General features: G+C 38.9%; 1 protein-coding gene across 4 annotated transcripts in view; it reads left to right on the forward strand.

Moving 5' to 3' along the window:
• Positions 1-13,134, forward strand: part of LOC108038868 (mitogen-activated protein kinase ERK-A) — a 163,106-nt gene that overhangs the window by 73,676 nt on the left and 76,296 nt on the right. The gene's annotated exons all lie outside the window — the stretch shown is intronic.

Genomic DNA, 13,134 nt, shown 5'->3' on the forward strand with positions numbered 1-13,134 from the left:
TGGTGGGCTTGGATGCAGCAACTGCCTTCCTGACATCGAACCAGAGATTTTCTATTGTATTAAGACCAGCAGACTGCGCAGTCGACTCAAACACGTTGACAGAGTTTCTTTCGAACCAATCCTTTGCCTTTTTGCCGGAATGTTTAGAGTCATTACCTTGTTGGAAGACCCATACGAGTGGCATTTCGTACTCTGCAAAGGGTGCTGATCCATTATGGTTTTAATCCAAGGTACTCCATAATAGGAAAAAACAGACCCATACCATTAGACTTCTCCCTTCTTGTTTTATGGTCCTCGTGGTGTACTGCGGCATGGTGTACTGCGGCTCAGAGTTTTTGGGATCGAGATCCTTTTCCACCATCAGATCGACCTTACACTCGTCTGACCGTAAGATATTACTCCATTTTTGAAGTGGCCAATTAACATGTTATTTGCATACTTCATGCGCTTAGCAATATGCCTGGCATTTAAAAGTGGTAATCTTTCTGGGACTGCAGGCTTTGAAACTATGTTGTCTGAAACATTTGCGAACTGTTTGATCTGTCGCATTAATGTTAAGTTCCATTTTAAGATAAATTGTAGGCTTGAATTGATCCTTTTTACTCTAATGAATCAACCTTTTGGCAGTCGGAGTGTTACAGATCGTTTTCTTTCACAAACAAACAAACAAATGTCCCAATTGATTGCCTTTGTACGGACTTCTACAATTCGAGTACTTCGCCAAATGCAAAACAAGCGGAACAACATAATGCAATAGCGGCGACTCTTACTTACTGACTCACGATTGCTGTGCGAATCAAACAAAGAAAAATGCAAAATCAAAGTAGCTAAGCAAACCACAAAAAAAAAGAATGGAAAGCTAACTTCGGGCGGAGCCGAAGTTGATATACCCTTGCAGAATATTCTGTAAATTATATTCTCCAAAATTATTCATATGATGCATTCTTAAGTCGGCCGATCCCTATGAAACTTGGAAGGTCGGATTAATTGGCCAAAAATAAAATCCATAGAAAATCCCAACTTCCAAACTTTACAAACACCAAACTTATGGCATTTCCGATCAATCAGTTATATGGCAGATATAGGATATAGTCGGCCGATCCGGCTCGTTCCGACATATATACTACCTGCAATAGAAAGACAACTTTTGGGAAAGTTTCAAGCAGAAAGCTTTAAAACTGAGGGACTAGTTTGCGTAGAAACGGACGGACGGACGGACAGACGGACATGGCTAGATCGACTCTCCTGGTGATGCTGATCAAGAATATATATACTTTATAGGGTCGGAAATGTCTCCTTCACTGCATTGCAAACTTTTTGACTGATATTATAATACCCTCTGCAAGGGTATACAAATCAAAGAAAAGTACAACAAAATTTAACTTGGATATTATAAGAAAATATTTTATTTTGTTACACAGAATTTTAAATAGCAGAAGTGCGATTGTCAAGTTCCGTTCCAACCTCGCCTAATGCTAGGTTTGGAATTTTTTATCTTAAATAAGCAAGGAGTCAACCAAACACGACATAAGACATAGAAATAATGCCAGGGTACTTATTATTTTGACCAGACTTAAAACGCTCATCCAGCACAAATTTATGCTTATCATTGATATAACATTATATAACCTTTCCAAATATAATCAATTAGCAGGCCTGCATTTAATGACTTTTGAGCCATGTTTAAACAAATAAGCACGATAACTATGTACTTATTATTTTGACCAGTTTTTTAAATACTTTTAGGGTAGGAAATGTTACCTTCACTGGGTTTGAAACTTTTGAGTGAAGTTATAGTACCCTGCAAGAGTATAAAAACAGATCTGATAGGATCGGATAGGATCCAAAGCTGGCATAAGAATGCTTATCTTAACTCAATACTATTACTATTTAACTTTCACACAAACTCATCAATAAGAAATCAGAAAAACTAATAACCTCGGTAACGATTGATCAAATAAAACTTGAACTACTCTTCTTTATTCAGATTAAATAAAAGACTACTTAGCTCACAATAAATTATCTTTTATGTCACTAAGCACTAGAAATGGAAACAAAAGCCTAATTGAACTCTTATCTGCACTAAAATCCCTCAAAATCATCTGCCACCTTTACACTTAAAATTCTACAACTCTCACATCCCTTTATCTTACAAACTAAGCCTTGTCCTTTCCATATTATAACATCAAAAACCACAAAAAAAACTAAAGACCCATAGCCCTAAACCCATGCCTAGCAAAAGTTCTAAATAAAATTATTGCTAAAAGGTTGTGTTTTGTTTTAAATTAAATTTTCTGCTTACGCAGACGATTTCAACATTACAATCGAACACAATGGACGAAAAAATACCTCCATTAATCCAAAACTTTTCTTCCAACAAATAAACGAATGGTTAGCCTACTCTTAATCGTACCTTGAAACCTATATATGTGCTGTAAACCCAACTCCATAGATACAACTGGTCCACCCACATAAATAAACTAAAAGTTAAACATTATCAAACACCTACCAAAAAATTCAACACCAGCACGTCTTCCCTTATCCAAATAATTAAATCCGACCTCATTGCAAAAATTTATTACTGCTTACCCATTTATGGAAATTCACGAAGTTTTAAAGACCGCTTTATAAGAGGGTGGTCCGATAAGTACTTAGCCTCCAAAAGAAAAATGACAATTTTGGAAGAGTGGCGATTTATTTCTCAACATAATCTCCTCTTAGCTCCATACACTTGACCCAGCAATGCTCGTTTCTTCGAGGTCTGCAAAATAGGCCTCTGTGGCGGCGACGACCTCCTCATTTGACGCAAATTTCTGTCCAGCGAGTGAGTTTTTCAAGTTTGGAAACAAAAAGAAGTCACATGGGGCCAAATCTGGAGAATGTAGTGGATGGGGTAGCAATTCGTAGCCCAATTCGACCAATTTGGCCTTGGGAGAGCGGAAGTGTGAGTGGAAGAGCACTTTTTTTTCGCCAAATGAGGCCTTATTTTCTACAATTCGGCGGCGAATCGGCCCAATAATTCGGCTTAGTACAGCCCACTGACCGTTTTGCCCTTCTCCAGGTAGTCGATGTAGATCACACCCTTTATGAATCCCAAAAAAGGTGGCCATCACCTTTCCGGCCGATGGGACAGTCCTCGCATTCTTCGGAGCAGGTTCGCCGGGTAAAGTTCACTGTTTCGACTGTTCCGTTGTCTCTGGTGTGTACCAGTGAATCCATGTTTCGTCGACGGTCACGAAACGACGCAGAAACTCCTTCGGATTGCGCTTAAACAACGTCAAACATTGCTCTGAAGTGGTCTCCCGGTTGCGTTTGTTGTCCGGAGTGAGCAAACGCGGCATCCATCGCGCCGACAGCTTTTTCATGCCCAAAATTTCATGCAGGATATGACCCACGCGGTCTTTTGACATTCCTATTGTCTCATCTATCTCACGTATATCGGCGATCTGCCAATACAAGATCGCGTTATCCTCGGTCGTGGCTCATCAAAAACTGACGTGCGACCATGTTGAAACTCGTTAAACCAAATTTTGACGGTCGCCATCGAAGGAGAAGAGTCACCGTACACACGTCCAATCGCTCTTTGATTTCGCTGCGCGATTTCCCTTCCAAAAACAAGAATCGAATCACAGACCGATATTGCTCTTTCTCCATTTTTCTAAAATCCGCGGACACGTCCGATTCCACACGCAGTCAAAACAAAATTAAGAGTCCGATTCGGCTGAAATTTAGACAGTAGCCACAAGAATGTACTACACGATAGTAAATTTGTATTGCGATAGTGACGCCATCGGGCGGTGAGGCTAAGTACCAATCGAACTGCCCTCGTAAAATCCAGGCAAACTTACAATCTGCACCACCGCTAGTACCCTACAACCATTAAAAATCTTGTTACTAACCATCTTATTACTAAACCTATTTTTGTCCCCAGCGAAAACGCTGATAAATCAGACAAAGAAACAAAAATATCCGCCGCTATATACACAAAATAACGACGCTAACGACAAAAAAATATATATAAAATCAAAATACTCCTCCAAACTTTTCGTATTGCAACACTAAACATAACAGAAAAACTCAATTAATCATAAACCGAATTTGACTGGGACAAACATCACTATCTCCCAAATACTTGGCCGTTTGGCAACAGCTCACAGTTAGACTTTGAGCACATCTTAATCACCTACACTCTCCCAACATAGAACAGCCTCCCTTTCCGACAGCCAAGCCAGCCTCATAGCAAGCCCTATCAGCGGGAACATAACTAAAATCATTTAATATCCTTAAAAAACAAAAATCATTCATAAAATTAAAAATGTTTCGTTTTCTTTTAAATAAATTTATACTGTCATTCTAGACGAGCGAAGGTGCAACATTTCTAATTTCATTAATTCTAAAAAAAATAGTTTTTATGTGGAGGGCGACTGCTTTACTGGAGTAAAAAGCGTTCCGAAAGCAATTCAATTTCGTCAAGAATTTAACAAAATGTTAGCTCATTTGGGCTTAAGCTTGGTGGACCAAAAGGATCAACTAAGCAATTGCGATGACAAATGATTTACGATCTTTAAATTCGATTAATATTCCTCTACACGACGAAAATATATGTACATGTGGGAAAAGAAAGGAAAACAAAAAGTGGTCATGTCTACTTATCTCTCAAATAATACCCAATAGATCGAAAAGAGGCATTTATGAATTAGGCACTATTTGGAAATGGATAGCGGGAACACCAGATCATTATGATTTAATAACAGTCCAAAATAAAATCGATGATTTAATACAAAATAATAACGATCAATTCGTTACTAATTCTAAAATATTTAAAGAAATAAAATCTTTATCTGAAGAATTCAAAACAGTCTTTAAGGATCAAGAAGTTCCACTCAGAAAATATCGTTTGCGCTTGCTTACTTATGAATCTTATGAATTTAATGGACACAATTACACTCGCAAAAATTGATGTATTTAATACTAAAATTCTAAATAATGATGATATACAAGAAATTTATAAACACGAAAGTGGACCTGTAATTATAACAGACCTATTAGATACATCTGAATTTAAAATCGCTTTGCACCAAGATCTTATTATAAATTACATAAAATACCCTATTATTACCGATCATTGTGAAATTTACAATTCAAGATCCATTTCACATAATGATGGAAAATTATTAATAGACAATCACGTCGCAAAATGTAAAAATAAGTACTATGTAATGTCTAATTTTAAGACAGAAATATTCAATAATTATTACACACTTAACCCTGAAGGTTCTTGTTTTACCAGATTACTATATGAGGAAAAATCAATTTGTAACAAAATCCGAGAAAAAAATAAAAATATAGATGTAATCCAAGATGGAGCCATTTTTGTAAATGGACAAAATATAGTTAATGACACTTATTTAAATGGATCATATTTAATAACCTTTAATGGCACCTCTAAAATTAATAATATATCTTACACCAATGTGGACAATAAGATATTGGAATACATCACCGCTCGAAAATATACAGATTTTTTAGTATCCGAATATATTATATCCAATGATTCGGAACTCTCATTTGGTAATATTAACATACTAAATCCTTTTATTCAAATTAATCAAACTCAAATACCAGTTACGTTAATATTAATCATATTCACAGTTATATATTTAAATATTATGGTTGTAATCAAATACAGAAAATTTTTAATATTCAAACCATGGCATATTCATATAGAAATCGAACCAGAAAGGAAAGGAAAACAAGAAGTGGTCATGTCTATAACTGTTCTGCATAAACATATTAGATTTATTTTAGTTTATTTACGTTAACATTATCTTTACATTATTTTAAATCTGTTGACGTAAGCTTATCATTAGCAAGTCTGTCGATATTAGAATATCGATACTGCACGAAAAGAATCGTGGCACGAAGTATTTGCTTTTGCTTTCTGTGTTTCCGGGAGAGAAGATGTAAAACCACAAAACCCTTTGTTTTTCTATTTCAAATTTTTATCAATCAATTATATTTGGAGTTATAATTGAACCAATCACCGGCGATCCTACATACATACCTTTGTTGATCCCTCTCAACGATCATACGGCGCAGAAGTGTAAGTACGTATCACATGCGAAAACAACAGTGTTTCAGTTCGATTACTCTACTCAAAATCCCGAACCTTACCTTGACTGGAATTATGTGCAGCAGTAGTATCTTAGTATAAGTTCTAGTACTGTTGCAGGATATTTCTGGAGTGACTCCACTGTCCTGAATTATTGCCAGTGCAAATTTAGTTTGCCTTCCGAAAGCATCGAATTTATTTAACAAACTTTTCCGATTTTTAGTACAACTCTGTTCCTGCATCTACAGTCGTTGTCTCCGTTATTAATAGACAAACACCTTCTGAATTTGAAAGAAAACTCAAGTGTAGTAAACATCCAAGCCGTCAATAAAGTCATGCTGCGCTAAAGGAAGTAAAACATTTCAGTTTTCGTCTGGGAACCAAGTCGCACTGATCCCTATCTTATAGTTTATTAGAAATGCGACAAGCATCAATAAACTTTGTGTTGGATATTTGCAGCTCGTATTTGATGAACTGAGAGCCTTAGGGGACAGATTTCTCAAATAGTTAAATCTCAGCTTTTAGCTGATTAGTCCAGCGCTTTTTTTTCTTTGAAGACCTGCTAGGCCTGTAGGCGGAACAAATTAAATGATTTATTTCGCCCCGATGGTAAGATTAAGCACTGCGCACCATAGTGTGTTAAATATCAGCAATCCTTTATTCTTCGTCTCTAGCCTCTAATTAAAAAGGCCAGACGATCTAGGCACCTTGATTTCAGCTCACTTCATTCTTGTCGAACCTGGTGAGGCACTATAATGAACTATAATAAATTGACAACAAGTAAGGTGGGTTTCCGAACAATCTATTAGGTTGTCTTTCAAGTTAATTGAATGAAAGATATATCTATGTAATATCTGGAGTGCCTCAAGTTAGTCCTTTGGGCCTTTGCTAGTAAATACTTTATTATACCCTTGCAGAGGGTATTATAATTTTGGTCAAAAGTGTGCAACGCAGTGAAGGAGACATCTCCGACCCTATAAAGTATATATATTCTTGATCAGGATCACCTCCTGAGTTGATATAAGCATGTCCGTCTGGTCTGTCTGTTTCTCCGCAAACTAGTCTCTCAGTTTTAAAGATATCGAACTGAAACTTTGCACACATCCTTCTTTCTTTTGCACCCAGTATATATGTCGGAACGGGATCGGCCGACTATATCCTATAGCTGCCATATAACTGATTGATCGGAAATGCCATAACTTTGGTGTTTGTAAAGTTAGGAAGTTGTGATTTTCTATGGGTTTTATATTTGACCAATCAATCAATCCGACCTACCAAATGTCATAAGAATGGGCCGACTATATCCAATAGCCGCCATATAACTGATTGATGGGAAATGCCATAACTTTGGTGTTTTTAAAGTTAGGAAGTTGGGATTTTGTATGAGTATTAAGAATGCATCATATGAATAGTTTTGGAGACTATAATTTACAGAGTATTTTGCAAGAGTATATCAACTTCGGCTCCGCCCGAAGTTAGCTTTCCTTTCTTGTTATACCCTTGCAGAGGCTATAATAATTTTGGTCAAAAGTTTGTAACGCAGTGAAGGAGGCATTTCCGACCCTATAAAGTATATATATTCTTGACCAGGATCAATAGGGGAGGCAATATAACCCTCCCCTCTCTCCCCCCCCCCCTCTCCCCCTTTTTTTTAAAACCTTTCCTAACAAAATTTAAAAAAAAAAAAAAAAAAAATTAAAATCCCCTTAAAAAAATGTTTACCAAAAAAAAATTTAAAACCCCCCCAAATGATATTTTTATATTTTAAATTAAAAAAAAAAAAAAAAAAAAAAATTTAAAAAATGAAAGGATCATTTTGGCGTGTAAAGCTATTAACATAAATCTTTCAAATCTTTTTTTTATATCGGGTAAAAGCCCCAAAAGACCAAACCTTTTTAAAAAAAACCCCCAAAAAAAAAAAAAAAAAAAAAAAAACAAAAAAAAAAAAATTTAAAAAAATTAAAAAAAAAAAAAAAAAAAAAAAAAAAAATTTTAAAAAAAAAAATAAAAAAAAAAAAAATAGGAAAATTTTTAAAAGCTGCGAAAGTATCCTTTTTTTTTTTTTATATGAAATTGTTGAATATAAAAAAAAAAAAAAAAAAAAAAAAAAAAATTAATTATTTTAAAAAAAATTTTTTTTTTTTCTTTTTTTTTTTTTTATAAATTTTAAAAAAAATTTAAAAGGGTTTTTTTCCCTTCTTTTTTTTAAAAAATTTTCTTTTTTTTTTTTTTTAAAACCTTAAAAAAAAAAAAAAATTTTTTTAAAAAAAAAAAAAAAAGAAGAAAAAGAGAAACAAAAAAAAAAAAAAATTATATATAACCTCCTGAGTTGATATAGCCATGGCCGTCTGTCCGTCTGTCTGTGTCTGTCTGTTTCTACGCAAACTAGTCTCTCAGTTTTAAAGCTATCGAATTGAAACTTTGCACACACACTTCTTTCCTTTGCACGCAGTATATAAGTCGGAACGGCCGGGATCGGCCGTGCCATAGCTTTCGTTTTTGTAAAGTTAGGAAGTTGGGATTTTCTATGGGTTTTATATTTGGCCAATCAATCCGACCTACCAAATTTCATAAGGATCGGCCGACTATATTCTATAGCTGCCATATAACTGATTGATCGGAAATGCCATAACTTTGGTGTTTGTAAAGTTAGAAAGTTGGGATTTCATACAGGTTTTATATTTGGCCAATCAATCCGACCTACCAAATTTCATAAGGATCGGCCGACTATATCCTATAGCTGCCATATAACTGAACGATTGGAAATGCCATAACTTTGGTGTTTTTAAAGTTAGGAAGTTTGGATTTTTTATGAGTATTAAGAATGCATCATAGGAATAATTTTGGGGAATATAATTATAGAGTATTCTGCAAGGGTATATCAACTTAGGCTCCGCCCGAAGTTAGCTTTCCTTTCTTGTTTCCTATAATAGTTGCCAATTATCGGCTGACAGTCTAAGCTATTCTTTATAAATTATTCTTATATAAGGGGTACTGTTAAGATGGCTGTGAGTGTTCTTGGGTTTTTAAGCGAGGATCAAAAGAATTTATTGATCCTTCAACTACTAAATTGTTATTTACTTCCGTTGTCCGCAATAATATCAAGTACAAAGGAGACCGTATTGAGTCAGTACAAAAAACATTCATACGTATTTCCCTCGCGAAGTTTCTTGCTTGAAGGGCTTTATAGTCACAGGCTCGTGCTTGATTTCGTTGTCCCAGGGCGTTGCCTTGTGAAACTCAAGTAACCTATGAGATCATGTAAGATAATTTTGATTTTATGCTGATTTTGTCTTAGGCTCTCAGGCAACACATCTATTAAAAAAGTCATTTTCAATCTTTTAAATCAAATTTATTGTCAGTCAAAACATACGGATTTTAGTGGATGCTGGAAATCACAAATTAAACACATCAAACAGTAGAAAGAAAAAAAGGAAAGTTCTAATTACGTTAAAATTTCGATCGCTTAACTGTCCTATGTCATCGGCGAAAGTGAATGTTGCTAGCCGCTCGGTTGTAGGAATTATCGCGTTGCTTTGTGAAACTCCAGCGCTGCCGTTGAACTGTCATGGAGCACGAGTCTAGTCAGCGTTAGCAATAAATATGCCTTAGCGCAAAAGGGTGGCACATTTTTTTCCTGGCCAGTAGAATTCTAAATTTGGTTTTGAAATTTATAACATTCGACTTTATAACATTCGAAACAGTACAGAAATCAGAATGAATTACGGAATAGCACATATTCGTAACTATTGGTAAAATCTTCTCATAAGTCATGTTGATAACTTCGGTAGTAATTGTTTTCGATATTTCTGTGTATAAGGCCTGTTCCAAATTTTACCCACCGGTTTCATTCAGCGGAGAATTTTATAACATTGATCAGATTTTTTTAATGTTACTTAATCTCTAGAAAATGTACGTAAGATATGCGACAAAACTTTTTTTGAAAAAAGTATAACTTTGTTTTTTTTTTTTGTCTTTGGGATTCGTTAATAAATATACACAATGAAATTACGGTCTTAATTAAATTAAAATCGGACATCAATATCATATAGCTCCCATAGCATAATATGGTTATAATAAAATTGGTATTTTCCTGTTTGTCTATTTATCAAAATATTCCTTTGAGATATAGTAATTTTTTACTATTTCAGAATTACGCTTTTCGTTTTGTCAAAATCGGACAACAATACAACCAATATCTGCCATAGAAACGATGTCAAAATGCAACGCAAAATCGTCATAGCTTAATTTTTTTTTAGTAATATAGGCATATGTTGTAGGGGGATATCCTGCCACAAAAAGACTTCCTGTACGCCACCACAAAATTCCCACGGCGCGAACGGAAGCGGTATATGAAAATTAAGAAGTCGGGGGCGTCGTGGTGGAATTCAATCAGCTTTATTCGGCTGCATACATGCACTAACCATACAACATATAGACTGGTCATTTCATACAACGAAAATGGTCACAAAAGTTTCAAATCGGGAGGCCCCACAGCTGGTAGCGGCAGGCCCCGGACACTTCGTGTGCCTTCGGGTTTTTTTCGCTCTCATTCTTATTCTCTTTTCCCACCGGAGTGAAGGGTCGACTGGTTATTGCGGGCCGGCGGACTCTTCCGTTGGAAGAAGGACGACCTTCGCTATGGGACGCTTAATGACTCCCCGTGCAGTGCGGATGTCGACCACACGAACATGGCCATCGGCTCCCGGAAACACCGCGTCAATTCTGCCTAATCGCCACTCATTGGACGGAAGGTTGTCTTCCTTGACTACCACCATGTCCCCGGCACGGAGATTTCTTGTAGGGGTTCGCCACTTATTCCGCTTATGGAGTTCCTTGAGGTACTCCTCCTTCCATCGCAGACGAAATTGTTGATGAAGAGCCTTTAGATGCTGCCAGCGGTTTATAATAGATGTGGTGTCCCCCTTTATCTCGGGTTCGACCATGGCGAGGAGGGGCCCTCCAACAAGAAAGTGCCCAGGCGTAAGTGCCAGCAGGTAAGTGGGGTCTTCGGACATTGGCGCGAGCGGACGCGAATTCAGGCATGCTTCGATCCTAGCTAGAAGCGTGGACAGCTCTTCGAATGTGTATTTTCGCGTCGCCGTAGACTTGCAAAATGGGGTCTTGAAGCTCATAACACCTGCTTCCCACAAGCCTCCCATGTGGGGTGCTCCCGGAGGAATGAACTGCCAGAGCAGCTGCTGGTGACTATAGGTACCTGTCACAGCTTCTTTGAGAGCTTGGAGAAACTCGCGGGGGAGTAGGGCAGCCGCACCCACAAAGGTCTTCCCATTGTTCAACTGAACTTGACGGGGGCATTCTCCGTCGTAGGGTCGGATGGCTGGCGAAGCACACGAACACTAACACATACCCTTTCGTAATGAGACAGGCTCGTCCCGTGTATTTTTTAATTAAGGGACCGGCATGGTCCACATCGGTAGATGTGAAAGGGCGCGAGAAGGACTTCCGTTCTTTCGGTAAGTCTCCCATGAGTTGCGTTTGCAACTTCTTTTTGTGGATGACGCAGACCTTGCACGAATATATGCCGGACTTGACCAATTTCCTCACTCTCGGGATCCAGAACTTGGAACGGATCAGACGGATCATCAGCTGATTGCCACCGTGCAGCGTTTTGCGATGCGTAAAATGGACGAGGAGTCGAGACAGATGGCAATCGTATGGAAAAATGACAGGATGCCGTTCATCACCCTGGAGAAGTTCGAAGGCCGTGACCCGGCCGCATGCTCTCATGAGCCCTTGGGAATCAAGAAACGGGTTCATGTTTTGGACAAGGCTGGATGCTGGCACTGGCCGATTTTGGCTTAAGCAGCCAATCTCAAGGACAAAGTGCCTGCGTTGCGTGACGGAAATAAGGAGACGCTCGGCCGACGCTTTGGATGAACCGATGAGCGTAAGCGAGAACGCGAAACGCCTTGTCGAGTGTGGAAAAACGCTCAAGAATGTCTTCAGGAGGAGCCTTCGAAACATGGACTTTGACTGCTCGCTTCTCGAGTTCAGTCACAGGGGGGTCATAGCCATGAATGGGCCACTCGCAGCGAGGCCTCTGCAGCCAGGCAGGACCATGCCACCACAGTTGGCTGTCCGCAAGGTCTTAAAGCGCTACCCCCCGGCCAGCGAGATCTGCTGGGTTATGCTCGGAGCGGACGTGTGCCCATTTCTCCACCTCGGGGAACTGGGTGATGTTGGTCACACGATTTGCCACGAACGTTCTTCAGTGTCACGCCGGCTTATGCCACCAGGCGAAAACAATCGTCTAGTTCGTCCAACAGTGCAGGGCGGATGCCTTTCATTTCGGACAATAACAAGGCTTCGCACAACTCGAGCCGCGGGAGCGACACCGTTTTTACTGGGGCCACCCGCGTCTTTGCTGTGAGCAAGTTCACCACTACCGCGGACCCTGCCTTAACTCGGACGTAAATGGTGGCGCCGTACGCCTTCTGCGAGGCGTCGCAGAACCCATTTTCAAATGTGGTCGGAAATGTGGATCTGATCGAGAGCGGAGTAATTTTCCCGGATTTCAACCCACCTTTGGCAAAAATCTCGAGGAAGGGCATCGTCCCATCCTAGATTCTGGAGCCAAATGTCCTGCATGAACATCTTTGCCCGGACAATAAAGGGGGCGAGCCAGCCCGCTGGATCAAGTAGTTTGCCAATTTGGGATAGGACGTCGCCTTCCACCGCACGCCGAGAGTTTTAGCCGTGCTCTCTGCGTTGATTTCAAAGAAGTCCGCGCGAAGGAGATGGTCACTCTGGAAGTTGGCCAAAATCGCCTTGCTATTGGATGTCCATTTTCTAAGGGGGAATCCTGCCGAACCCAGGGCCCCCTGGAGCTCGCGGATAGCCGCTTGCGCTTCGGTTTTGGAGTCTGCCCCCGCGAGTACGTTGTCGACGTACATGTACTGTCGGATAATCCGTCTCGCCTGCGGATACCTCGACTCTTTGTCTTTTATCGCTAGGAACGGGGCACAATTGACCCCGAAGGTGACAGTCTTCAACTCGTA

The sequence above is a fragment of the Drosophila rhopaloa genome, unplaced genomic scaffold (genome assembly GCF_018152115.1).
Source record: "Drosophila rhopaloa isolate 14029-0021.01 unplaced genomic scaffold, ASM1815211v1 contig_199, whole genome shotgun sequence".
Classification (NCBI taxonomy): domain Eukaryota; kingdom Metazoa; phylum Arthropoda; class Insecta; order Diptera; family Drosophilidae; genus Drosophila; species Drosophila rhopaloa.